The sequence below is a fragment of the Myxine glutinosa genome, chromosome 11 (assembly GCF_964187855.1).
Source record: "Myxine glutinosa chromosome 11, kmMyxGlut1.1, whole genome shotgun sequence".
NCBI classification, from domain to species: Eukaryota; Metazoa; Chordata; class Myxini; order Myxiniformes; family Myxinidae; genus Myxine; species Myxine glutinosa.
Window position 1 is genome coordinate 56,673,603 of NC_136271.1, and position 15,314 is coordinate 56,688,916.

General features: G+C 43.9%; 1 protein-coding gene across 5 annotated transcripts in view; it reads left to right on the forward strand.

Annotated features, from left to right (window-relative positions):
- Positions 1–15,314, forward strand: part of GAMT (guanidinoacetate N-methyltransferase) — a 48,649-nt gene that overhangs the window by 17,777 nt on the left and 15,558 nt on the right. Inside the window, exon 1 of one of the 5 annotated variants that reach the window (XM_078786685.1) lies at positions 6,152–6,332. The exons of 1 other annotated variant lie outside the window; for it this stretch is intronic. The gene's annotated coding sequence lies outside the window, so the exon portion shown is untranslated. Of the gene's footprint in view, positions 1–6,151; positions 6,534–15,314 lie in introns of those variants that run through there. 3 more of the 5 variants (XM_068130707.2, XM_068130706.2, XM_078786686.1) reach the window with 3 other exon arrangements.

Sequence of the window (15,314 nt, forward strand, 5' to 3'; positions counted from 1 at the left end):
ATTCCTCATTTGAGACGTCTGCACTCAAATACGAAAACAGACAGGGGCATGATTGAAGAAAAATAAACAATGTTCTCTTTATATCGGCTGGCACTCAGCTTTGGTCTAGACGAGCACTTTGGTGGGGTTGGTCGCCGAGAGGAATGCGTGTAGAAGCGCCCGAACAATGGCGCCGGTTAATCGCGCCTTCACTCCGAGCCGTGCAGCAGGCAGCCAAACGTCCCCCCACTTGATTCTGGGCCTGACCAGCACAATCCGGTCCTTAGCTCCCTCGAAGAGCCTTTTCAAAACAGTCACACCTGGCCAAAGTCAAAACAACACCCCTTGCTCCAACGCTGCAGGGTTTTCTGGGCTCCGAACAGTTCTCCTCAAGCATACACGGGCCTCAAGCAATCCATATATATTGTTATGTCGGTGGGTCGGGGGATATATAGATTTAGGTAGATCTGCATAGGTAGGTGTCTGGCTGTCGTGATAGGGGATCTTGATGTAATAAGTTCTGTAGCCCGAATGTCGGAGTAAGCTGCGTATCTGTGTCCCCGCCATTCGTCTTCCTCTATCTTTCCTCCCCCGCGCATATATACAGTCAAATCCGCCATTGATTGTCGCCTCATTAAGCTCGTTTCCATCCTTGATTGCCCGGTCTTCACCGAGGGCAATCGCACGATGATATCATACAAAATATGTAAACCTGCCCCAATCACATTGCTGCTCAGGAATTCTGCGTTTTCCCACAGCATAATTCTGGGGCAGATTGTATAATTTCCAAAGTCCCGGATTAAGTGATAGTGTTTCCATGTTTGAGATATCTGGTGTTTTAAATATTATTCCCACCACTAGAAGTCTTCCTTTGCGAGCTGGGTGATCTGCATTGTGGAGCTTTATGACTGAAGGGGCATTGAGCTGGCTGTTTTGTCTTTCTGTGGACCTCAACAATGCCAATTGTTTTGTATATTTTACAAGCAAAATCATTTCGTATTCTACAATGGCCAAATTAATATCCCTGCAATGGTTGAATGGTGAAAGCTTTTTTTAAAATCAAGACTTTTCATGGTTTGTTTTCACTACAGCAAATTTGTGGCAAATGGATTGCCTCATTATTTAGATCTTTTTTACTTGCAGAATGGAAAGTTTTTCAAGTATGCTGGTTGGTCTTGTGCATTATTCTGTCTGTTTGTCTGTCTGTCAATCCCCTCCAGGTCACAATTTTAAACAGAACTTCCTGAAACGTTACCAGATGTTAGAGTTGGTCAAAAGGAAGAACCCTATTTATTTTGAGATCAAAGGTCATCTGGAGGTCAAATTTCTAAAATTGTCATTTTTCATCCGATTGACGTGAAAGTTGAACAGCATTTGTATATTGAATCACTAAATTGGGAAACCAACTATTTTGAGGTTAAAAGGTCAAAGGTGAACTCAAGGTCAAACTTCTAAAATTATCATTTTTCATCTGTAAAAATCGTCACTTTTCATCCTGTTGACCCAAGCTTTGATTAAGATCGTCAATTTTAATCTTAATGAAATGGACAATTTGATGTATCCATGGCAATACAACCTTTTTGGGGATGGAGGGGTGTATTTTGCAAGCATCATGCTCTGCATGCCGTTGTCTTGTTTTTTCATTTGTTGAAAGCACTTTTTTTTTTTTCTTTTTTTTTTTTTTTGTATACTGAATCGAGGCTCGTGAAAGAGCTAATACGAAAACCTATGCAGATGATTTGGATTTGGAAACCTTTGAAATGGGTTTAAGTCCCATGATAAGTTACTCATTCAAGTACATATTGTTATGTCAGGGGTGTCGAGGAATATCTAGAGCCAGATAGATCTGTATAGGTAGGCAACTCGACTGTCGTGATCGGGAATCTCTATGTAATAAGTTCTGTGTGGCCGGATGTCGGTATAAGCTGTATTGGTGTCCTCGCCATGAGCGTGGCGGGGCATGCTAAGTAGTACAGGGATTATGGGTAAAATTCCTTCGTTTGTCATTCCCTCTGTCACCAAACCTGTGTCCATTTTGGCAACGCACTCATATAAACACTTAGATAGGTCCTTAGTGCACAACAGTAATTAAATTCCTGCCGCTTACAATGACTGACCGGAAAGACAAGTAGGCAGCGGTCGCGTACAACGCCACCATGGGCAACGAGCATCGTGGCAGGCTATAACCACGCCCAGAGAACGTGTGATTGGATGGAGCGGAAGGCGTGATCCTTCAGCCAATCAGCGCGGAAGGCACCAAACCACGACTTAGAAGGAGGTTGTTGATTGGAGGGAAGGCGCGAGAGGTTCGAGAGACCACGAATAATCGAGGCTCTGATTGGGAATGCGCCAGATTGACGTCACAGGGCGAGTGATAAAACTGCTGACTCGCCCTCTTCCCTCCTCCGGTTCCCCAAAGATTCCCCAAAACGAATGTCATTTACCAATGTAATGTGATTCCTCTTCTTCATTCAAATCGACCGCTGCGGTTTTTATAACCATAGCATAAGCAGCGTACGATGGCATTTCAACAATCCTGTAATAATGCTTTTTCAACCCTGGAACGGATTAAAATCAATTCGGAATGGAATAAAATAAAGTGGGAAGGTGGAATTTTCGTAGGAAATATGCTGATAATTAAATATTAAATTCTTTAAATTCCCTCCAATTAAATATTAAATAAATTAAATATTATAATAATAAATAATAATATTAAATATTAAATAATTAAATAATTAAATAAATTAAATATTAAAAATATTAAAAATATTAATATTAATATTAACATTAAATATTAATAGTAATTAAATATTCTTTAAAAATTTAAAGAATAGGAAAATAGGACTGCGTTTACTTTTTCATGGCTGATAATATAACATGGATCTGCAAAATATTGCTACGGTTTTGAGATTGGCACATATTGATCATTAAAGGTTAAAGGGTTGCCCCCCATAGTTAGTCCACGAGCAACACGTAGGCCACCTTGTAGTATTAGTTATGTCATAGTATGTGTGAGTATAGGCCATTTCCCCTAGTATTGTCTGCGTTGTGTAAAGACATGAGCTTAGGTCCCTTCATTTTGTGTCCACCCTCCAAGTCCATCCCAATGGGCATAATTGATCCTGCGCCCCATTTGGCTGATCCCTCAGTTTGTTACGCTTTGGCTACACGCAGCATTTATTACGCGTTGGCTGCCAGCAGCGTTTGCTGGCCTTTGCTCGCTCACTAGTCGAGTAACACGAGGTAGGCCTAAGAGGGAGGAGCGCGGGGTCGGGGTGGGGCGGCGTCAAGGCAGCGCGTCAGAGGCGATGACGGTAAGGGCCACCAGCCAACCAGGGCTCTAAGGGCATGGCGTCATAGGGCATGGTAAGGCGCGTCTGGTAAGTGCTAGAAGGTTTGTGGGGCGTGCCTATAAAAGTCTTGGCACAAAGCCCTTGAACAGGACTTGCACGAGAGAAAGGACTTGCACGAGAGGAAGGACTTGCACGAGAGGAAGGACTAGCGCTGGAGGGACTTGTTACAAGGAGCACGAGAGAGCACGCGTGAGTGGTGAACAGGACTCGACTGAAGCAGCGCTCGCTTTGGGGACATTGCGCTATATCTCAGTATTACGTACGCGGTGAAGGAAAGGCAGCCAGACGCGCCGGTGGCGAATATCACCTATTCAGCCACGCGAGTGAACGCGGCAATAGCCGCTAGTGATAACCGCCAACTGCCAGAGCCCAGACCCTACCGTTCGCCCCGTATTAACCCGTGTGTGCCAAACGACACGCGGAGAGCTCCTGCCCCTCTACTTACCATCTGCCCGGGACGAACCAGAGGCCGGAGGGAGCTGCACGAGAGCCATCCCTGGATGTGGTGAACATCATCCTGCAGCTGCAAACCCCGTGTGAGTGTGTCTGTGTGTGAGACGGGCCCGTTTGTCCTGGGGATTAAGTTAAGACTGTTTTTAAGGCTGCACTGTGTCCTCTTTTCTGGAATCATTGTAAATAGTGTAAATAAATCTTGTTATTCCTTTCTTCCCAATTCGATCGCCTGTGTGATTTCTCCATTGGTTAAGCGTGGTACGAGTAAGATCGCTAGAACCGGGTTCACCAACTAAACGGCACGGATCGCGTGTACGCTCCGCTCGGCGTCTCAGCACGCGTGATTCGTGCGCGGCTTATTTCCTCGTTTCTGGGCAGCGCGAGTAATTAGGTAATAGTGATTCTAGTCCTACAACCCTATTTCACGCTGTCCGGGAAGGACGTCATAGGTCCCGGGTCCCGTCGGCCAGTCAAAGACAAGGGGACTAATCCCCCCTTGGTAAGGGGAGAAGGCCGGCGCTGAGATCCACAACAATATATTGGTATGTGAATACTTGTATACCATATTTGTGGTCGTGTTGGTTTTGTTTTGTTTTGTTTTTTCATTCCACATGGCACAATATTCTTACTGAAGTGAGTACCATTGAAAATAAATAGCATCCATTTATCAAAGAATCAGAATCAGAAGAGTATAGTGAAAACAAACTTCTGTGTTATACTTCTGGGCAGAGAAAAATGATGGTCATCATAAATATTTTTATTATTCTCCTCCAAGACATGTCAGGATATTGCCAAATTATGATAAATTATAATTACCGAATATAAAATGGCAACATGTGTGTACACTGTATCATGTGTGTTCTATAATCTCACTGGTGCTTGAACAAAATCAGATTAGACATCTGCTTCCTGACTTTCTCTCCGGTGATGGCTTCCATCTCCTTTTTCCCAAGATGAAAGAGTTTGATTCGACAATAACAAGAAGCTGCTCTCTTCACGAGGTTGTGAATATGATTATCTTCCACTGCAGTTTCAAACTGGTGTGAGTGCAGTTCAGGAAATAAGTCCATATGAACAGTATTGCTCATAACAGCCATGGATACTGCAGCTGAAATTCCGGATCCTTGAGGAAGATTCCCATTTGTCGTCTTCAGTCGTCGTTGAAAACATTTCTCTGTTTCCAAGCATGTGGCAATGACGCTTGATGATGCTTTCTGGGCCCCCCCGTGGTCTTTCATCCTCAAGAAATTATGGCAACTACCATCTGAAGTAGTAAGTGCTATCGCACAAGACACACAGTCGATTCTCTTCTTCATCATGCGAACTACATAGCCAGTGATGTAGCCAACAGCCACCTCTTTGTATTGTGAAAGTGTTTCGAAGTTTGGCGTGTCAGCGTAGTCATGATCATCTTGTGATGGTTGTCTGTCGATGATGTCATATTTGCGTGCAATGTTCATTGTCGATTGTGTAATGTTCTGAACTGGAAGAATGTTAGTGTGATGATCTGAGAGGGAACAGTTTCCAGTACCATTTTTACATGATGTTGTAGCGGCTACCGCTGGGTTTACACAATCGCCTTGCACCTACCAAGGACGCGGAGCGATCACCATGCCGGGCTCGTCCAGGACGCCCGGGCAGGCCCGCGCTCAACTTGCCAGGCCTCGGCCGGGACGCCCGGGCATGCCCGGGCACGCCCGCTCTCGACTTGCCAGGCCGCGTCCGGGACGCCCGGCCACGCCCCCTCTCGCCTTTCCCGGGCAAACGCTCCGGGATAATGTGTGTATATATATTGCTGCCCGATAAACGGGCTTTTCAGAGTACCCGAGTTGTTTTGTGACAATAAAGAAACTCGGACGAATTCCAGCTTTTTGTCGCGTCCATTCTTCCGATTGACGTGGGAGCACAGCCCCTACAATGTCGCATTAGGAGGCGCTTGCAGGTCGACTGAAATTGACGAGCCGTAGGATTGTTGTTAAATCCTCCACATGAACGTACCGCTGCAAAGAAAAGTTCCAGATGGTCTTGACTGAATTTGTACATCAGTAGATACTTCATGGGGGCATCCGCACTGTCTACAAGTTCTGAGAACAATTTTCTCATGCTTTCCATACTCGCCACAAAGCCGATGAAGGCAGTCGCAGATTTTCTGGGGGAACCAATATGGCGACGAATCTACTTCCGGTGACTTCACAGCGAATGGACCGATTAGCGTTGATTTGGCGTCGAGCCTCCAATCCAGTTAGTATAGAGATCAGTGCGTATGACGTGTTCAACTTGGCACCGTCCCACAATGCATAGCGGCGCGAGCGTACGAGAATCCGTCCCACAATGCATAGCGGCGCGAGCGTACGCGAATCCGTCCCACAATGCATAGCGGCAAATCATCCACGAAGACATGTTTTAAACTTGGCTCTGTTCCCTACAGTTGAATGAGACCTTAGCGTATTTCGTGGAGCGTTAGAGGTTCGGGGGTGAGGATTGCTTTTGCTTTGGGTGAAGGAATGGCGCAGGAGGGAGGGAGCAAGCTTGGTGTTCACTTGGAATGTATGGATATATTTAGAGTTCGCGGATATGATACAAAAAGCTGTGGCGAAAGAGCGACTGCCTCTGGCCAAGGCAAGAGTGAGCACAGTGCGTGTTAAGGGCTTCTGCGGTCATAGGTAGGCCTACACATGTGTTAAGGGCTTCTGCAGTCATAGGTAGGCCTACACACGTGTTAAGGGCTTCTGCAGTCATAGGTAGTAGGTACGTATGTTTATCGGTACGTACGTGTATGTAGGTACATGCGTTTATTGGTATGTAGCACGTAGCTGCGGGTAGTATCATTTGCTGGGGATGCAGCTCAATGTAGGAGGGTAAGATGTTGCGTACTCTTGATGAAGTAGGCCTACACCGTGGGATCTTCAATGTGAATGTCCATCGACTAATGTAATACAATAGTAATAGCGGCAGACGGGACACCCGGCTTAACGCGTCCATCCGAGGGACGACACAACATTTATGCCGCACCCTGCATGTGAAATACCAGGATGGTGGTTTATAGCGGGGTCGCCATTCAAATCCAGGGCAGACAACTCAGAGGCGAGCGTGCATACCTCGAGGCTGTCCTACCAGCCCATCAGTACGTCGTATGTGTTTTGTAGGTACACGTGTTTGGTATAGATACGTGTTATAACTTCATGTGGTATTGGTACGTGTCGTGTGTGTTGTGTTGTATGTAGGTACGTGTTATAGGTATTTGTACGTGTTATAGATACATGTTATTGGTGTGTTATAGGTACGTGTGGTATTGTTAGGGCAAAGGGGGGCATTAAGCTCCAGGGGGCATTAGGCTCCACTATATTGTAAATGCATTTTATAATAACTTCCTGTACAAGAAAAACCCATTCTGATTGGTTCTTGAGTCACTTGAGAACATGGCTGGTGTATCACGAATAAAATATAATGCATTTACAATGTAGTGGAGCCTAATGCCCCCTGGAGCTTAATGCCCCCCTTTGTGTAGTGGAGCTTAATGCCCCCCTTTGCCCTACATGTTATAGGTACGTGTGGTATTGGTATGTGTTATACATACATGTATTGTTAGTGTGTCATAGATACACGTTTATAGGTACGTGCAGTGTTGGTACTTGTGCTATAGGTAAGTATGGTATTGGTATGTGCCATTGGTATGTGTGGTATTGGTACGTGTTTATAGGTACATGTGGTATTGGTACGTGGTATATGTATGTGTGGTATTGGTATGTGTTTATAGGTACGTGTGGTATTGGTACGTGTTTATTGGTATGTGTTGTAGGTATGTGTGGTGTTGGTATGTGTTATCGGTACGTGTGTTAAGCTTATAGGGACATGTGGTATTGGTACGTATTATAATTATTAACCTCAGAGATTGTCCATTATTCCCACGTTCTTGTCGGGTCGATCTGTGTCGTCTGAGAAGTAGATTGGATTAAATTGATCAAAACGTTATGAGGAATTATAACCTTCCTTTTGATCCGGCGAAGGGTTAACACCCAAAATGTCAGCGTCGTACTTTCCACGACAGTTAGCATACCTTGATCAACGTCCTGTTCATTTCATCCATTGTACTTATGGGGTCAGTAAGGGAAGGTTTTCACGAACAGGCTGGCGAGGTTTTCGACTGAAGGTATTTTGGTAGGAATTTGTAATCTGATCCGGGTGATGGCGATAACTCGCCAACTCTGCGAAATAGACCTTGGGATCTTTAACTAATGATGCCAGCAGACAGGACACCCTGTGATAGAGTGTAAGAGCACCATCTTGTGTACATGTTGGGCAGTGCTGATTTTAATGAACAGGTGTGAGCAGAAGTCTTCCAACCTGCCATTGAGTGCATTTGATGTGTCTGGCGTGTCAAAGATAAAGCAGAATGGCAGCAAGGATGGGATAGTGGATTCCCTCGCTCGATTTGTTTTGTCGGAGGATACGTTTAATTGTTCCTTCTGACCAACGAGGCTGTGTTCTTTGTTTTCGTGTAAGATTGAAAAAAATTGGCATTTCTTTGTCAAGTTGCACAAATGTGATGGTGGGGGAAAAATGGAGGTGCGGGGTTTGTGAGGTGGCTGGGTGAATTCACCCTTTCCTGGGAGTAGGGGCGTCGAGAGCCAGCACGAGAGCCAACTCGCCGCTCAACTCCTTCCCCTTTCCCTCTCTGACTTTAATACCTATCGAAAAATAATATCCTCAATTAGGACGACGAGCTCATAAACAAAGCAAAATCACAGCAGCAGTCGTTTTTAGTTCAAAGTACAAGTGTAAAAAAAATTAATAAAATATTAACAAATACATCTAATAAATCTATAAAGTAACAAAAATATGAATTATTATTCGAATTATTTTATTTATCATTGCCCCGCGCACGCGAAGTGAAGTGAAAAGTGTGGTTAAGCAATTGGTCATGTCTGTCCAGAAACGTCAGTTTATGATCGAGAAACAACTTAATTTAAATTGATTTTTGATGTCATATTTTGAACATGTTAAAAAATGGTATATTTTTAACAATACTTTGGTTTTGAATTCGTCCTGATCATGAATGCACAGAGAGGAGTGAGATTTTTTTTTTTTTTTAACTCTGCCTGTGTGGAAATCAAACAAAATAGAAAATCATTCCAAACTGGAAACAATATTTTTGAGGATGTCATAAAGGACACAAACAACAGGCATGAAGAACTAAGGTAACATGTCAGATAGGACGGTGTAAAAGCTACTGCGTCAACAGCGTTAAATTCCAGAATTAATAATTTTCGATGACCTTTACTATCTTTATTTTTTATTGAAATTGAATTATATACTTGAACGCTGTAGAACACAAATCCCCTTCTTATCACTTCCAAGAACTTCACGTTTTGCAGTACTTCCACATGTTAAATAAGGTTGTATTATAATAAATAATGACCGATTCAATAGCACTAAACTTCCGGAATTTTTAAAACTATCTCTAAAATCATTATTTTATTTCAATTGAAGTATATTCAAAGCTAGAGCTCGAGCCTTAAGGTTATCCCGGTGTGTACCCCGATTTAGAATAGGTACACCGTATCCCAGCGCATCGTAAGAGGCGACTAAGGGTTGGCATCAGGAAGGGCATCCGGCCATAAAAACTGCCTCAAACAGGGAACCATGATTGTCATGGGGCCCGCAAGGATAACTCCCGCTCTAGCGGGGAAAAATGGCCTTAAAACGATCATTCATTCATATTCATTCAATTGAAGTATATACTTGAACACTGCATTGGATAACATGTTCTATGAAATCTCTGGTGCTGCACGTATCAGTCGTATATCTATCGTGTAAAACTGTCAGTTTGTGTGTTTGTACAGAGGTCTATCCCCCTTCATAAGGGTAGGTTTTAAAGCCCAATCTTTTAACACGAATGTGTGTTCGCTACGATCTGTTTTCAAGGATAAAACAAACTCGAAAAACATTTTCCATAAAATAATAATTATGTCTCTTCTATTGGAATTGAAGATGGTGGCTTGCAAACAAAGCCTCAAGGGCGGTGTATAGGAGCGTTTTTTAAAAAACAACAAGCAGGGATGTTCCACAGAAAGCACACCTCTCCCCCCTTCCCCCCCCCCTTGTTTGGGCAGTGTATAGGCAACAAAGCACTGCCTCGCATGCTCCCAGAAGTTTATGTTGACTGCTAACAAACCAGTGTTACTTTTAGTCATCCACACACTCACTGCCAAAAAAGAATGTGATGAAATTGTTTTATGTTCCCAGAGATCAGACGTTAAAGGGAAAATAAATGATAAATTTCAAAATGAAAGTGTCAATGATGGTGCCTGAAAGGCGCAATCAGGAAATAAACATGTCGTTTTATACATTTCACGAAAACAAACGTTGCAAATTCGTGTTCTAGGCGAACATATAGATTTACGTTACGTTATTATTACGAAAACAATACTACTGCATCAAAAAACCTGGGCTAATTCCTTACTCCCACGGTTATCAGTACCGTACAACACTTATCATCGATTCATGAACCATACGCCGCTTCATCCCAGTAGCTTTTCAGTGACGACAATGTTACGATTATATTTACATAATAATTATTTATGTTATGTTATTATTATTACGAAAACGTTACGTTGTTATTACGAAAATGATATTACTATCAAGAAACCAAGGCCAATTCCTTACTCCCGCAGTTATCTGTACCATACACCGCTTATCATTGATTCATGAACCATACACCGCTTCAGTCCTTTAACTTTGCATTCACGACATTGGGATTAAAGTTTTACGGTTATATTTACGATATTATTATTGTTAATTTTATTATTATTATTATTATTATTATTACAAAAATGATACTAATGTATTAAGAAGCCTGGGCTTAATTTGTCCAAAGCGGCCTGAAGTTGAGGCATGAAGGCATGAAGCCTAAGGCCTATACGTACTGTGTCGTTGGAAGACCCGTAACATCTATGTTTTCCATATTTCATGGTCATTTTAACAAACGGTTTGTTTGTGGTCCACACTGAATGAAAAACAGAAAGGTAGAGCATGGTGATTGTGATATATGACAGGGTCGATCGCTTCGACGACGTGTTGGGCCTGAATGGCATATAAATTAAAATGGCTGTCGGTGGAGTCAGCCATCGTACGCCGTAATGACATCATATACGCAATGATGTAGCATGACGGACGGATGGAAAACTGCCACTACTTCAATATATAGACAATAAATACAAGGCACAGGGAGGTGAAATTTGCTGCACATGATGTGCAACACACACAGAATAAAACGAGTGTTCCTTTACATCCACAGGACGTCTCATAAATAGAAATATGAGCACACCTGACACGAGGCTGAGGCTTCAGAATTTGGCACGCTCACGAGGCTGCACCGTCGAATAAACTGTTGCAATCCGTCATTTTGGACGTCAAACAGCAAACAGTTTCCTTGCTGGATGCACCTCCATTACCAGTGTTCCCAAACTCATCAGTCAATCTTAACTACTTGAATGCTGAATTTTTCCAGTATGCAATATGAAAACATGGTATTTCTTCAGGCAAACTGAATAAAACGTCTATTGTTTATAAGGTAACCATAGAAACAAACACTTCCATTGGAACAAACGATAAAGATTGTTGAACAATGACGCAGGCCACAATTGTGGCCAGCAGCACATTCCCATTAGGCCACAATCGTGGCCAACAGCACTCAAAAAGTTAACATATCGTTGATCTCAGGACATTTTGTATCAGGCAATGCAAGTGTAGTGTATCATGTAACGATGTGGAAGTGAGGACGATGCTTTTTGCTCTACTGTTGAAAAAGGACCAAGTGGAATTTAAAAAAAAGAGGATCTCAGGCATGGGCCGCTCAACAGACCCCAGGGCAGCGACCTCCCCTAGACCCTCACCCCCTCTCATGGGTGACTTTTGATGCGTGCATAGAATGACTCAACATGTTTTTTATTGCCAACATCATTGAAAACCCTGATGACGAAAGCCATAACCAGACAATTTTGGAAAATCAATGCCCAATATTCCTGACTGCTGTTGGGCCTGAAGTCCACGTGACTTTGACTAACTTACTGGTCCAGGTCAAGCCGATGGACACATTGGTGGGACAGATTCTCACGGTGCTGAAGAAGCATTATAATCTTGAACCATTAGAGATTGCTTAAAGGTAAGGATCAATACCATTTTACCGGGAAAGGAAATCGGTGCGTACATTGTGGGAATAAAAAAAATACAACCTCTCGATTCAGTCATTTTGGTCATTTTTGGAACAGAGCTTTGAAATATCGGTTTGTGTGTGGACTGATAAACGAGTGCATACACAGCAAACTGTTGGGCATGCCAAGGTTAACTTTTGAACTCGCATGCAAGATTGCGTTTGCTATGTACATGGAGGAAAAGGACTCCAGAGAGTTTCGGGCTCATGGGGTTGGCTTTCGAGCCCAAGATCATTGGAATCTACGGCGATGAGGCTGAGTCTATGGGCCGATCAATTTGCCATCACAGATAGGACAGTGGTCTCTGTCTTCTACCACCTTCTTCCTGGTCTTGCACCCTCTGCTCTCTTCGTGCTTTGTCCACCGCAGGTTTCTACAGGGTGCACATGGTCTGCCAGTAACCTTTTTCTTGTTCCTCCAAATCCAGGTTCACTGCTCACTTACACTCATTTGGTCCACTTTTCTCTAGTCTGTGGAGACAACTTCCCAATCCTCTTCCCAGTCTGTTCAGTCCCATTGTTCCCTCCAGGGCTCCAGAACAGCTGTTCACCACTAATTCCGGTAATCCCCCATCCATACTCATGATTTATTCTACCCCAAATGACCCCATTCCCAAGCACTCCTTTTCCAGGTTATTGTTATTCCTCCCCTCCCTCCCTCCCCCTACTCTCCCTCTCCTCTTTTTGTTTCTTCGCTGTTGGTTGGTTTGTTCCTTCTCTGTTTAATCCCCGTTTGTGCCTTGCTCTTCTTGCTTCGTTTCATTCAGCTTGTTCACCCTCATGTGTCATTCTCCCCTCCCGCCTCCTTGATCTCATTCTCACTTGTACTCTGCTGTTGATGTTTCCTCCTCTCCATTTTGTTTCCTTCCATTTTGCTCGAGCTCGTCCATGAGCCTCAATCCTGTTTACAAAAAAACAATAATCTTCTTGACTGCCCATCCTACGGCGTAGACGAATCTGGCATCTCTTCCGATGAATGTACGTCACTTATTTCAGAGTTTTCATCAATTTCGACATAAAGTCCACTCCTCTGACAAGGTGCTTGCAATGAAGTATCAGATTTTATCAGATAGGTAGATTAGATCAGATAGATTAGATCAGATCAGATAGATTAGATCAAGATCAGATATCCAGCTTTACACAGAGATATGTGGATGGACAAAAGGACCACTGAGGCACTTGGAAACATGGTGGTGGGATGATGAAGTTGGAAAGAAGATTGACGAGAAGAGGAAGAAGTTCAAGGAGTGGCAGAAGGTGAAGGGTACGGGGGCAGAAAAGGAAGAGCATGAAAGTTATAAGGCAGCCAAGAAGGCTGCAAAGAAAGAGGTAGCAAAGGCGCAGGAGGCATGTAGGAAAATGTTCGGAGAACGCTTGGATTTGGAAGAGGGTCAGAGAGCGGTAAACAGGATTGCAAAGCAGATGGTGAAAGAGAGGTGTGATGTGATGGGGTGAGTTGCTTGAAGGATGAAGTGGGACAAATCGTTGTGGACCCAGATGGAATGAAAGGAAGATGGAAGAGATATATGGAAATACTGTTGAATGCAGAGAATGAATGGGATGGCAACATAGAGAGTAACCCAGTTTTAGGACCGGCAGAGAAGATAACCGAGAAGGAAGTTGAGGAAGCGATTAAAGCAATGAAGAGGAGAAAAGCGGGAGAGCCGATGGGTGTTGTGGGAGATATGTTGAAGGCAGCGGGAAATTGGGGTGTGAAGAGAATGACAGAGATCTGCAATCTGGTGGTGAAAGAAGGCCGCATTCCAGTGGATTGGGAACTGAGTACCCTCGTCCCTCTATACAAGGGGAAAGGTGATCCTCTGGACTGTGGCTCGTATCGAGCGATAAAGTTATTGGAGCATGGAATGAAGGTATTGGAAAGGGTGTTGGAGAGGAGGATAAGGAAGAAAGTGAAGATTGACGAAATGCAGTTTGGATTTATGCCAGGAAGAGGAACGACAGACGCGCTTTTTTATTGTGAGGCAGTTGCAGGAGAAGTACATGGAGAAGAGGAAGAAGTTGTTTCTTGGGTTTGTTGATCTGGAGAAAGCATTCGATAGGGTTCCACGTGAAGTAGTGACATAGGCATTGAGGAAGTTAGGAGTGGAGGAATGGTTGATCAGAGTAGTGATGGCAATGTACAAAAGAGCACGCACAGCTGTAAGGACGAAGGATGGGAACAGTGGTGAGTTTGAGGTGAAGGTGGGAGTGCATCAGGGGTCGGTACTAAGTCCACTACTATTTGTAGCTGTGATGGAGGTGCTGGCTCGGAACGTAAAGGAGGGTTTACCGTGGGAGTTGTTGTATGCAGATGATCTGGTGTTGATTGCAGAAAGTATGGATGGACTGAAGGAGAAGATGAACAAGTGGAAGGAATGTATGGAGACGAAAGGTCTGAAGGTGAATATCGGAAAAACAAAGGTGATGGCAAGTGGTAAAGCATGTGGTGAGGTGGAAAGAACTGGGAAGTGGCCATGTGCTTTGTGCAGGAAGGGTGTCGGAGTGAACTCAATTCAATGTACAATGTGTGCTGAGTGGGTTCATCAAAAATGTAGTGGTTTGAGAGGGTCATTAACCAGTGTGGCAGCTACATTCAAGTGTAAGGTGTGCACAGAGGGAGCTGCAGATGGAGGAAATGTTGAGTTGGATCTTGGAGACGGCGTGAAGCTGGAAGGTGTGAAAACATTTTGTTACCTAGGAGACATGCTGAATGGAGAAGGTGGATCAGACTCGGCAACGGTTGCTAGAGTGAGATGTGCATGGAAGAAGTTTCGGGAACTGAGTGGCGTGCTGACGAGGAGGCGAGTGTCGTTGAAGCTGAAGGGAAAGGTGTATGCTGCATGTGTGAGAAGTGTTATGATTTATGGGAGCAAGACATGGGTTATGAACGTAGAGCAGCAACGAAGGCTGGAAAGGGTGGAAATGCGAATGGTTCGGTGGATGTGTGGAGTATCGTTGAGAGAGAGGAAGACAAATGATGAATTGCGAAAGATGATGGGAATAGAGCCTGTGATGGATGCTGTGAAGAGAAACAGTTTGAGATGGTTTGGTCATGTGTTGAGGAAGGATGAAAGTGACTGGTTGAGAAGAGTGATGGAAATGAATGTGGAAGGAAGTAGAGGACGGGGAAGACCGAGAAAGACTTGGCTGAAGATGGTGGAAGAAGAAATGCGGGCAAGGGGGTTAACAAGGGGAGATGCAGAAAATAGGGCAAAATGGAGAAGATTGTCATGGGGACCGCAGGGCTAACCCCCGCTCTTGCAGGGAAAATGGCCTTTAAAATGCCTGTTGTACACAGAGATAAAAGGCTGCGACAC